At 41.1% G+C, this 13,833-nt stretch overlaps 2 long non-coding RNA genes across 3 annotated transcripts; both read right to left on the reverse strand.

Annotated features, from left to right (window-relative positions):
* Positions 1-5,691: 5,691 nt before the first annotated feature.
* On the reverse strand, positions 5,692-6,093 carry LOC122039824. The gene is made up of 2 exons (XR_006128394.1): positions 5,848-6,093; positions 5,692-5,762 (listed from the first exon to the last, which is right to left on the reverse strand). It is a non-coding gene; the product is annotated as an uncharacterized LOC122039824 (long non-coding RNA).
* A 6,627-nt stretch (positions 6,094-12,720) lies between these two features.
* On the reverse strand, positions 12,721-13,275 carry LOC122039825. Of its 2 annotated transcripts, none has more exons than XR_006128396.1 (3): positions 13,127-13,275; positions 12,877-13,017; positions 12,721-12,791 (listed from the first exon to the last, which is right to left on the reverse strand). It is a non-coding gene; the product is annotated as an uncharacterized LOC122039825 (long non-coding RNA). The 2 variants fall into 2 exon arrangements; XR_006128395.1 differs by having other exon boundaries at positions 12,877-13,022.
* Between the last annotated feature and the right edge of the window lie 558 nt (positions 13,276-13,833).

Below are 13,833 nucleotides of genomic sequence, written 5' to 3' on the forward strand. Positions count from 1 at the left end.
AAAGTGCAAAACTGAACCTGAGTCTGAAGATGAATCAGACTCAGAAGATGACGACGACAAAATTACAGCCGAGCTCATAAAATTGGTATGAAAAATGTGTAAAAAGAAGAAGGTGACTCAATTGAACACGAAGGCCAAGTCTGGAGTTACCTGCTACGGCTACAACCAGAAGGGACACTACAAGCCGGAGTGTCCAAACCAGAAGCAACGAAGAAGGAAATCCTTGAAAGCAACGTGGTCCGAGTCCTCTGAAGATTTCGACGAAGAACATGAGTAAGCAATCTTCCTTTCTCTACCAGTACAAGCATACGTTGCTGATACAGAGTTCGAATCAGAAATTGGAGCTGAATAAGAAACGAGTCCGAAAGAAGCCACGGATCCGTATCCATTTTTGAAGCATGAAACAACATTGTAAGTTCCATAATTTTAGGTACTCAGATAGATGACTTACAAAATCTAGTTTCATATTTATTAAGAAAGCTGGCCAAATCCAACATCCAGGTCAAGTCACTCCAAAAGGATGTAACAACCCTTAATCAAGCGAGTAACTCGATTTCTTTGACTGAGCTAGTTCAGGAAGAGAATTCCAATTTAAAAACTCAAGTCAAAGAACTCAAGGACTTATTGAAATGGTTTACTTTGGGTTCCAAGAACCTTGATCTAATTCTTGGAAAACAAAAAATCGTATACAATCGATCTGGACTTGGATATAAGGCTAAACATAAAATCAGATCTTATTTGTCTCTAGTAAAACGCTCAAATAGAAACTTTGTCCAAGCCTAGGTCCCCAAGTCTAACCTAACTAATCAAGTTGGACTTGGTCAATATTGGATCCCTAAGAATCACATTCATTACCTTTATAGACCTTATCGACGCTAGGATCTAGGGGGGCCAACAAAAAGATTGTCTTTATCATAAAATAAAATTGTCTGATGTTTGCTTTACTATTTTTCATTATACATGCTTAGATTAGGATATATAAGGATTTAGGCTTGATCCACACTTGACTAGTTAGAGCTAGGATTTTTAAAAAGGAAATTAAATATTTAATTTCTTTAAAAGGGGTTGTCTAGAAGTGGTGGATGCTCCCATACCCAAGAAGGCCTAGTGCCTTGCCACAGCCTGGAAGCCAATTATTGAAATAAATATTTAATTAACTAACTATTAAACCTTAGTCTAACTCAAATATTGATCAATCCTTAGATTGGAATTTAAATTGAAGATTAAATTAACCATCTCATAAAACTATTAAGGTTCCCTAATAGAAAATCTAGAAAAGGGTGAGATGGACCAAGGTTTAAAGTAGTTAACCAAACCTAAATTAATTAAATTAAAGCTAACTCAATTAAAATTCATAATTAATTATAAAATCATAATTAATTTCAAAATCTAATTAATTATAAAAGTTTAATTAATTTCAAAATATAATTTACAAAATCATAATTAATTTCAAAATCATCTTACTTAAACTATAATTACTTTCAAATCATAATTAATTTCAAAATATTAATTATTTTTAAATTATAATTAAATTATAATTATTTGTAAATTATAATTAATTTTAAAAGTATAATTAATTTTAATTAATTCTAAAATCCTTAATCAAAGTAAATTATTTTCAAATGATCATAATTGTTGTTTAAAAAGTTTTAAAATTTAAAATTTAATTACTCAAAGTATATATTTTCAAATTCAAATTTAATTATTTTGAAACTCAAATTTAAAATAATTTTGTCTTCAACATTTTGAAATCTTCAAATTCAAAACTTATATTTTAAAATATCAAAGTCAGTATTTTTTAAATCCAAATTTAACTTAAATTATTTTTTGAAATATACTTCTATATCATAAATATTATTTCAAAGTTAAAGATAAAATCAACTTAACTTAACTCCATCTCACACAAACTCATAAATTTTACATGTTTGATAACTTAGAAAGGGTTAGATGGAAAATCAAGAAAATAGAAAACTACCTTGGAAAATTAGAAAAATAGATAATTTCTTTTATGTTATACATGCTTGGACTCTAGGACCCTCAAAATATTTTTAAAGCATTAATCAAGGGGGAGTAAAGGGAGTCAAGTTAAGTTAATTTTTTGTTTTGAAAAGTTAAAGTATTTTTTTTCAAAAATTTAAAGTTAAACTTTTCTTTTTGCTCTTTTGAAAAGTTAAAGTTTTTTTTTAAAAAAGGAAATTCAGTTTTCCTATTTAACTATTTTTTAAATAATCCTTAAATATTTTATTTGAAAAAGTAAATTTAAATATTTTTGTATCTAGAAAAATAATTTTTTTTTTTTAAAAAAAGGGGTACTTAACTAAGCTTCTTATCAAAATCAATTTTAAGCTAAGTACTTAACTAAGTTTTTTATCAATTTTTTTAATTAAGTACTTAACTAAGCTTTTTATGAAAAACCTTTTTAATCTAAGTACTTAACTGAGCTTTTATCAATATCTTTCTAAAGCTAAGTACTTAACTAAGTTTTAATCAAATTATTTGAAACTAAACTTTTATCAATTTTTTTTAACTAAGTACTTAACTAAGCTTTTTATCAAATTTTTTTTTAAAAAAGCTAAGTACTTAACTAAGTATTGATAAAGTTAAGTATTTGATAAAGTTTCTTTTTAAAAGAATTCATCTTCTTAGCTAAGTATTTTTTACAAGGAATTCTTTTTAAAGTTAAATATTTTATCAAAATCTTTTTCAAACCTAAGTGTTTATCAAAATCCCGTTAAAGCTAAGTTTTTCTCTAACTCTTTTTTCAAAATCAATTATTTTCAAAGCTAAGTTTAGCTAAGTTTTTTTTTTTTGAAAAAAAAGCTGACTCACTTTCTACGCTAAAAAATTAGCTAAGTTTTTTTTTTAAGTGCTACCTTTCAGGGAGAGCTTAAATTAAACAAAGTAAAAACCTTTCCTCCCTAAATTGTTTTTGATATATGGCAAAGGGGGAGAGAATGCTCAAAAGTTAAGGGGAGTGATAAATTAAGGGGGGGGGGGCTAATACTTAGTGAGAAAATGTTATATTTTTCTTTAAATGTTTTTCATTAAACTGCTATATATTTACTTAACTTTTGAACCTAGTTGCCATAATCAAAAAGGGGGAGATTGTTGGTGCAGAAAGTACTAGACGATCAAACCTGTATTTTTGATAATGGCAAATGATTCAAAAGTTAAGATGTCTTGTTGTCTAATAAGGTTCATTGAGCTTGTAGGAAAAGTCCTAAGTTATCTTAGGTAAAAGTCCTAGTGGATTCTAGGCAGATGGAAAACCCTAGGGGGTGGTAACCCTAGGTGATGAAAAGTCCTAGCTACGGTTAAGCAGGTGGAAAATCCTAGGGGGCGGTAACCCTAGGTCCTAGGAGGTGGTAACCCTAAGTGGAAGTCTTGGTGGGTCGAGCGCTTCGGGCAAAATTCTACAGTCGGGGACTCTAGGTTGAAATCCTGATGGTCGCGGACTGGGTGGAAGTCTGGACGGGTCATGGATGTCACGCCCCAGGTAGTCCCTGTCCGAAGAAATTTCGGCAGCATCTCCCCTGTACGGCGGACAATATGAAGCTCAGTATACATATATCTCTATACCTCGGCCACACACGGCCGGAATAATACAATACAAATAAGAAACAAACCACGCAGTTTATATCAACATTCCACACAGATATAATATATGATCAATCCACGCAGTTAATAAGGAAAGACGATATAGAACCTCGAAGATATATGTAAACAACCTACTCCACTACAACGAAGAAAACAAATCCACGAAGTAATGAAAATACAACCACAGCGGAAAACAAAAGTAGCAAACCCGAATGTGCAATGTAAAGTCCACAATACCAACCCACAATACAAGTATATAAGATGCAAAAGCAAAATATAATCCGACAAAGGAAATCCTCGCGATAATGGGGCTAGCGACTGGAATCTCTCCTGACGGCCTCAACCTGAAAAATAGTAACAACGGGGTGAGTTCAAAGAACTCAGCAGGTAATCCAATAGATATGTACAGCAACATATAACTACCAGTAATATCCTAAGGTACAGTCTCCTAAACCATAGGACCTACAGTACAGTCTCCTAACAATATAACAGGTATGCATAGCTGAATAAACTGTAATGAGTAACCAGAAGCATGTAATACAGTTTACAGCAAGAATAATAAGAAATGCATAACTGAAATAAACTGTACTCACCTGCGAGGCTTGGGCGAATGACTGTGGACATACACAGATAAAGATAGTCAGAACAAATACGCATGTATCCTGTATGCATGTCAATCATATGCAGTCACCCAAGTGCATCATTCAATATGCAACAATCACAATAAATGCAATCTGTGCATATGATGCGATATGACATGGTCACCCCTGACGCTAGTCAGCCGTCTCACACGCGATGGCGAGACCGAGTAGGTAGGGCTGTGACACCGTGCACTCTGTCGTCACTACCCCTGATGAGTGACCGAGTGGACGGGATGCTGTCGGAGTACACCTATCCTCCTACCTCAAACATAGTGAGGGAGCGTAACGCTCTCAACTCCCGGTACGCAATGACGGGGAGGGATCCCTGTCCGCTACCACGCTGCAGTCACACTACCCATGAGCGGACCAGCGGAGCGCTACAGAGCAACTGCCATACACACCCTGGGTGCTGTGCCACTACCCATGCAGTGGTCACGTTGTGTGCAGGCCCGTGTAGCCGGCCGACGAGCTCAACAATAATGGAGTCGTCAATCGCCCAGCATGCAATCATGCAGGATGGTGCATGATGCTACAGTATGTCATACCTGAACATAGCCTCCTCCATATATGCGGGTGCCCAAAAGGTAAACGCATATATATAACCATGATATAAACAGCATAAACTCAAAGATATCACATATAACAATGATGTAAGTATCATGAATCCAAGAGCATGTATCCCACATGTAAAGCAACTAATCCGGTAGAGTAGAGCACTATAGACATGCATCTCTATGAACATATATATACATGGCAAGAGGTAAATATCCAATCCTGAAGTAAGGCAACTAACAGATGAAGCATGTGATAGGTATCAACTAGCTAAGACCAGGGAAGAAATAAATCTACCACCTATCACTAGCAACTATATATAAACTATACATATCATAAGACAGTATCAAAAGATAAGTCAAAGGGTACCCGCCTCAAATAGAAGGTACAATCCACATCCAAAGTCGAGACGCCTATCTCGAATCAGAGTCCTGTGTCAAACAATATATATATATTTTATTTAGCTAAATCCAAATGAATAGCTAAATAAAATCTCCAAAACTAAATTAGGGCAAAACCCTAATCACCATTTAGATTAGAAATCTAAACTTAGATTAAATCCAATAGTTGACTAGGGTTAATTGTCTTAACCCTAATCATTCCATTAGTTTAATCTAAGCAACCAAATCTAATCACAATCAACCACTACTTACAACCTCTAGTAATCATGTAATCCAAATCATACCTAAATCTACACATAACCAACTAAATATAACCCTAATTCGTATCATTAAAACAAGGTAACAATTGACCTCCAAAAACTTACCCAAATCCAAGGTGATCACCAGTAGATCACCACCCAAGATGTTGCTGTCAGTTAGGGAAGTTGTTGTTGGAACCTAAGAAAGTTCACAGCACTCAACCTTGCTGAAATCTTGAGCACACCTCACTGATCAGAACCTATTGACTGCTGGGATTCTTCTCCACTTCAACCGAGACCTCAATCACAGTGAAGAAGAGAAAGTCCAAGTACTGATCAAGGGATTTACAGCAAACAATTGAATTTGACATCAAGATCACAACAAAGAAAAGAGAGTAAGAATCAACAATGCATTACCTCGATCGGTTGCCTCCAGAAAGTGTCACCTAATCCAATCCATAATGCAATGTATTGAATCTACTGACCCTCAACTAGCCAGCGTCTGCCAAGACCTAGCTCCGGCAGAGGAATCCAAGATCCACTCAAACGATCCATGACCTGACCTAGGATCGCCGACGATCAAAGAGGAAAAGCAAGAATCGAGGATGAAACTCGAAGCTAGGGCACAAATCAAAGAAATAGAAGGAATAAGGTTCCGATTGCTTACCCATTGAAGCCCTAACTGCCTCTCTACACCGGCGATCGGTGGATCTGGCTTGATCCAATGGCATCGATCGGGGAAACGCAGACCGTGCTAGGGCACAGATCAGTGAACATCCAGAGAAGAAGAAATCGGAGCTAGCCTCGGAGCCCTAATTGCCTCTTCATTCCGACGATCATCTCCCTTGGTGTCGGCGTTGGGGAAGGGTGGAGAAGAGGAGATCAAGATGATCCGGCCCCCTTCTTCGATCTCTGGCAAGCTACGGCGACGAGGCCTCAGTCGACGTCGACGATTGCCGGAAGTCCACTGGGTTCGGTTCGTCCGCGAGAGAGAACAGAGGAAGGGTCGGGGAAGAGAAGTGGATCGGCGATTTGGGGGAGAAAAGGAAACGAATTTGAATTTATAAATAAAACATTTCCTTAGTTAAATGGGTATCCCAAACAAGCTTTATCCGTGTCCAGAATTTGATCCCCTCAAAATCCGTCGTACGAACTCCGAAAAATTCCCAGAAAATTACTAAAAATTCCGGAAAAATTCTATAAGGCTATTTCTGAAATAACCCTATTTATTTAAATTTTCCGAGATCTCACATCCTCCCCTACTAATAAAAATTTGGTCCCCAAATTTCGCTATAACCAATAGCAAACACTATAATATAACCAAACAGTATAAATACTGAAAGGAACTCTAACCCACATACCTCAAGCAAAAAGATGAGGGTATCGAGCTCGGATCGTATCCTCGTGCTCCCATGTAGCCTCCTCGTCAGAATGATGCTGCCCTCCGACTTTAACCAGTCGGACAGTCTTGTTCCGCAGTTGACGCTCTCTATGGTCCAGAATCCGCACCGGAACCTCCTCGTACGTAACGTCAGGCTGAATGGGAACTGATATATCTGATAGTACATGTGCTGGATCGGATACGTATCTCCTCAGCATAGATACATGGAATACATCGTGAATGCCAGCTAGAGATGGTGGTAGCGCCAGACGGTAAGCAACTGCTCCAATCCTCTCCAAGATCTGGAATGGTCCAATATATCGGGGAGCTAGCTTACCTCGGAGACCAAATCTCTTCACCCCTTTCGTGGGTGAAACCCTAAGAAATACATGATCACTAATGGAGAACTCCGGGGGTCTCCGTCTCTGATCAGCATAACTCTTCCACGGTCTGGGCCTCGACATCCTCCGTCGATAGTGCGAACCCGACTCTGCATCTCTTGAGCTCTGATCCTACCGAGCCTCCCCAACCTCTTCCCGGAGGATGGGTGTCCGACAAGGCCTACCATACAACGCCTCAAGCGGTGTCATCTGGATAGCCGAATGATAGCTATTGTTGTAGGCGAACTCCACTAATGGCGGGTGGTCCTCCCAACGCCTCCGAAGTCCATGACACAAGACCTCGACAAGTCCTCCAATGTCGAATAGTCGCTCGCCCATCATGCGGATGGAATGCCGATCTTGAAGCGAGTTGTGTGCCCAAGGCCTGCCGAGACTCGCGAATCGGGACGTGAACCGTGGGTCTCTATCTGATATGATGCTCAAAGGAACACCATGTAATCTAATAATCTCACGACAGTATAACTCAGCTAATCGATCCAGAGAATCAGTCTTCCGGATCGCTAAAAAGTGTGCGGATTTGGTTAATCGGTCAACGATTACCCAAATCGCATCATGACCTCGACGAGTCATAGGTAAACCAACCACGAAATCCATAGTAATGTGCTCCCACTTCCACTCGGGAATAGGGATCCTCTGAAGTAATCCAACAGGTCTCTGGTGCTCAGCCTTCACCTGCTGACAGACAAGACATCTGGCTACAAACTCCACGATGTCTTTCTTCATACCGTTCCACCAATAGGAACGCCTCAAATCACGATACATACGGGTCCCACCTGGGTGGATAGCAAATCTAGAACGATGAGCCTCCTGAAGTAACTCCTTCATGACCGGGTGAGACTGAGGTACACATAATCTGCCTCGGAAATAAACAATCCCCTCATCGTCTCGTGTAAACTCAGTCTGCTGTCCGAAAGCTATATGGCTGCTAATGAACTGTAAATGCTGATCTCCGGCCTGGGCCTCTCGAATCCTCATCCTGATCGACGACTGAGCAATCATGGTAACAAGAATACCCTGCTCTGTCCGTCCCTGCTCCTCAAGGCCCAACTCGGAGAATCCCTGAATCAAGTCCGTGACTAAAACTCGGTGACAAGCTAAAGTCCCTCTGGACTTCCTACTAAGTGCATCAACAACCACATTAGCTTTACCCGGATGGTAGCTAATAGTACAATCATAACCCTTCAGGAACTCCATCCACCTCCTCTGTCGGAGATTGAGTTCCTTCTGGGTGAAAATATATTTGAGACTCTTATGATCAGTAAGAATCTCAAAAGTAATACCATAAAGATGATGTCGCCAAATCTTCAAAGCAAAGATAATTTGGCTTCTAAATCATGTCTTGGTAATTCTTCTCATGCTCCTTCAGCGAGAAGCATAAGAGACTACCCTACCGTCTTTGCATCAATACGCCCAAGCCACGAAGAGATGCGTCTGTAAAGTGAATCCGTCATCACGGAAGGTAAAACCAAGGCCGGTGCGATGCAATCTCGCACTCACGGAAGCTGGTCTCACAAGCCTCTGACCACGTGAACTTCACGCCTTTCCTAGTCAGACGTGTCAATGGCATAGCAATGCTGGAGAAACCCTCAACGAATCGTCGGTAATATCCAGCCAAGCCCAAGAAACTGCGGATCTCCTGGACTGACTAAACTGTCCTCTCGGAACAGAAACTCCAGACTCTACATGCTGAGCCTTCAGCGAATAGTTTCGGCTCAAGTGCCCAGGCAGTTTGCAATAATAGCATACTGACTGCCCCATGGTGCATGCAGAGGTGATGTGATCTGGGGATCCATATCAAGTGCATTAAGAGTCACCAGTAGACTGTTTCCGGTTCTGCCTTGAAGACCGGGAACGTCCTGAGGAAAACCTTCCTGATTTCTGGGATCGGCCAGATGACCCAGAAGTACGCTGACCCGTCTGAGTGTGACTGCTTTGCTGCTGTCCAGTAGTATGTGGCTGCTGGCTCTGTCCGGAAGTCCGATCAGTCTGTTTCCTCTTCTTATCCGCATTCACTCTCCGATGAGTAGACTCAATCATGAGAGCTCTATCCAGTGTCTCGGTGAATGATGAAGTACCAGAACCAGAAATCTTCAGCTGAAGATGCCCGTCCAATCCCTGGACAAACTGAAGCATACAAGATCTGTCCTCGGCAACCAACTCAGGACAGAATCTGGCCAACCGATTAAATTCGGCATTATACTCCATCACTGAGCGGTTATTCTGTCGAAGACTCAGGAAATCCCGCCGACGTGTCATCTGATATGCCCGGGGAAAACACTGACTCTCGAATGCCTCTCTAAATCTCGTATATATAACATGTTGCTCGCCTATAATTGAGCACTGTGTGTCCCACCAGATCTCTGCCCCGTCTCGTAAGTGGTAAGCAGCCAGCTCAGCCTTCTCCCACTCGGAGCAAGCCATGTAAAAGAATGTCCGCTCCATAGACTCTATCTAAGATTGAGCCACGCTCGGATCAGTCTCCCCGCGAAATAGCGTGAATTGGCTTTTCATCAACTCCGCCAAGGCTGGGATCCATGCTCGTGCCACAACCATAGCCGTAGATATCGTTGCGGTACTGGGCAGAATCACTAGAGTTGATCTTATGGGTGGTACTGATGGATAGGTTGGAAGAGGTACCACTGGTGCTGCCACATAAACAGGGTAGGAACCACTAGTGGAACTACAGAGTAGGCATAAGTAGGGACGACTAAAGGTACGATGGGCGGTACCGGGTAAGATGTAACCGGTACTGCTGGTGCAGGTACCGAGTATGTAGTAACCAGCACAGATGTCTGTGGTGGTACCGAGTACGCAGTAGGCACGGCTAGAGAAGGTACCGAGTACCCTGTAGGTACTACTGGCGGTACAGGCGAGGTAAGTACCTCTGAAGTCGGAACCGTCAGGATCTGACAGTCTAACGTGGTCACAATACCCTGAGGAGTCTATCCCTGACGGACAGGCTCAACCCTAATAGAACTCTCTGGAGACTCTGTCTCTAGAGAATCGATCGCCCTCATACATGCGCGACCACGTTTAAGTACTAGAACACGTATCATATATGTAAAAAAAATGTTATACAGATATCACTACAGGTATGAAAACTATAAAATTACCTGATTTACCTATTGCCGTCTGGAGATATCCTGTCGCTGCATAGCCCCCAAATAGATCCAATAAAATCTCGTCAAAATGCCTCGAAATTCCGAAACGAGAAAATCGACGGAAATCCGTACAATCCGAAATACCGAAATATCCAGATACGCACGCAAAACTCGTAAGAACTAGTATCAGAACTGCTCTGATACCAAAAATTGTCACGCCCCAGGTAGTCCCTGTCCGAAGAAATTTCGGCAGCATCTCCCCTGTACGGCGGACAATATGAAGCTCAGTATACATATATCTCTATACCTCGGCCACACACGGCCGGAATAATACAATACAAATAAGAAACAAACCACGCAGTTTATATCAACATTCCACACAGATATAATATATGATCAATCCACGCAGTTAATAAGGAAAGACGATATAGAACCTCGAAGATATATGTAAACAACCTACTCCACTACAACGAAGAAAACAAATCCACGAAGTAATGAAAATACAACCACAGCGGAAAACAAAAGTAGCAAACCCGAATGTGCAATGTAAAGTCCACAATACCAACCCACAATACAAGTATATAAGATGCAAAAGCAAAATATAATCCGACAAAGAAAATCCTCGCGATAATGGGGCTAGCGACTGGAATCTCTCCTGACGGCCTCAACCTGAAAAATAGTAACAACGGGGTGAGTTCAAAGAACTCAGCAGGTAATCCAATAGATATGTACAGCAACATATAACTACCAGTAATATCCTAAGGTACAGTCTCCTAAACCATAGGACCTACAGATAGTCTCCTAACAATATAACATGTATGCATAGCTGAAACTGTAATTATTAACCAGAAGCATGTAATACAGTTTACAACAAGAATAATAAGAAATGCATAACTGAAATAAACTGTACTCACCTGCGAGGCTTGGGCGAATGACTGTGGACATACACAGATAAAGATAGTCAGAACAAATACGCATGTATCCTGTATGCATGTCAATCATATGCAGTCACCCAAGTGCATCATCCAATATGCAACAATCACAATAAATGCAATACATGCATATGATGCGATATGACATGGTCACCCCTGACGCCGTCTCACACGCGATGGCGAGACCGAGTAGGTAGGGCTGTGACACCGTGCACTCTGTCGTCACTACCCACGATGAGTGACCGAGTGGACGGGATGCTGTCGGAGTACACCTATCCTCCTACCTCAAACATAGTGAGGGAGCGTAACGCTCTCAACTCCCGGTACGCAATGACGGGGAGGGATCCCTGTCCGCTACCACGCTGCAGTCACACTACCCATGAGCGGACCAGCGGAGCGCTACAGAGCAACTGCCATACACACCCTGGGTGCTGTGCCACTACCCATGCAGTGGTCACGTTGTGTGCAGGCCCGTGTAGCCGGCCGACGAGCTCAACAATAATGGAGTCGTCAATCGCCCAGCATGCAATCATGCAGGATGGTGCATGATGCTACAGTATGTCATACCTGAACATAGCCTCCTCCATATATGCGGGTGCCCAAAAGGTAAACGCATATATATAACCATGATATAAACAGCATAAACCCAAAGATATCACATATAACAATGATGTAAGTATCATGAATCCAAGAGCATGTATCCCACATGTAAAGCAACTAATCCGGTAGAGTAGAGCACTATAGACATGCATCTCTATGAACATATATATACATGGCAAGAGGTAAATATCCAATCCTGAAGTAAGGCAACTAACAGATGAAGCATGTGATAGGTATCAACTAGCTAAGACCAGGGAAGAAATAAATCTACCACCTATCACTAGCAACTATATATAAACTATACATATCATAAGACAGTATCAAAAGATAAGTCAAAGGGTACCCGCCTCAAATAGAAGGTACAATCCACATCCGAAGTCGAGACGCCTATCTCGAATCAGAGTCCTGTGTCAAACAATATATATATATTTTATTTAGCTAAATCCAAATGAATAGCTAAATAAAATCTCCAAAACTAAATTAGGGCAAAACCCTAATCACCATTTAGATTAGAAATCTAAACTTAGATTAAATCCAATAGTTGACTAGGGTTAATTGTCTTAACCCTAATCATTCCATTAGTTTAATCTAAGCAACCAAATCTAATCACAATCAACCACTACTTACAACCTCTAGTAATCATGTAATCCAAATCATACCTAAATCTACACATAACCAACTAAATATAACCCTAATTCGTATCATTAAAACAAGGTAACAATTGACCTCCAAAAACTTACCCAAATCCAAGGTGATCACCAGTAGATCACCACCCAAGATGTTGCTGTCAGTTAGGGAAGTTGTTGTTGGAACCTAAGAAAGTTCACAGCACTCAACCTTGCTGAAATCTTGAGCACACCTCACTGATCAGAACCTATTGACTGCTGGGATTCTTCTCCACTTCAACCGAGACCTCAATCACAGTGAAGAAGAGAAAGTCCAAGTACTGATCAAGGGATTTACAGCAAACAATTGAATTTGACATCAAGATCACAACAAAGAAAAGAGAGTAAGAATCAACACTGCATTACCTCGATCGGTTGCCTCCAGAAAGTGTCACCTAATCCAATCCATAATGCAATGTATTGAATCTACTGACCCTCAACTAGCCAGCGTCTGCCAAGACCTAGCTCCGGCAGAGGAATCCAAGATCCACTCAAACGATCCATGACCTGACCTAGGATCGCCGATGATCAAAGAGGAAAAGCAAGAATCGAGGATGAAACTCGAAGCTAGGGCACAAATCAAAGAAATAGAAGGAATAAGGTTCGGATTGCTTACCCATTGAAGCCCTAACTCCCTCTCTACACCGGCGATCGGTGGATCTGGCTTGATCCAATGGCATCGATCGGGGAAACGCAGACCGTGCTAGGGCACAGATCAGTGAACATCCAGAGAAGAAGAAATCGGAGCTAGCCTCGGAGCCCTAATTGCCTCTTCATTCCGACGATCATCTCCCTTGGTGTCGGCGTTGGGGAAGGGTGGAGAAGAGGAGATCAAGATGATCCGGCCCCCTTCTTCGATCTCTGGCAAGCTACGGCGACGAGGCCTCAGTCGACGTCGACGATTGCCGGAAGTCCACTGGGTTCGGTTCGTCCGCGAGAGAGAACAGAGGAAGGGTCGGGGAAGAGAAGTGGATCGGCGATTTGGGGGAGAAAAGGAAACGAATTTGAATTTATAAATAAAACATTTCCTTAGTTAAATGGGTATCCCAAACAAGCTTTATCCGTGTCCAGAATTTGATCCCCTCAAAATCCGTCGTACGAACTCCGAAAAATTCCCAGAAAATTACTAAAAATTCCGGAAAAATTCTATAAGGCTATTTCTGAAATAACCCTATTTATTTAAATTTTCCGAGATCTCACAATGGAGCAGACGTCCAACATGAAGACCGGAAGCCTCGGGCATTGAGCAAAAGTCTAGTCAGTCTGGAGGACCGGTCTGGCAACAGGTAACTTCTCCTGAGAGGAGTAAGTGAGGACGTGTTC

This window comes from Zingiber officinale, chromosome 2A, assembly GCF_018446385.1.
Source record: "Zingiber officinale cultivar Zhangliang chromosome 2A, Zo_v1.1, whole genome shotgun sequence".
Taxonomy (NCBI): domain Eukaryota; kingdom Viridiplantae; phylum Streptophyta; class Magnoliopsida; order Zingiberales; family Zingiberaceae; genus Zingiber; species Zingiber officinale.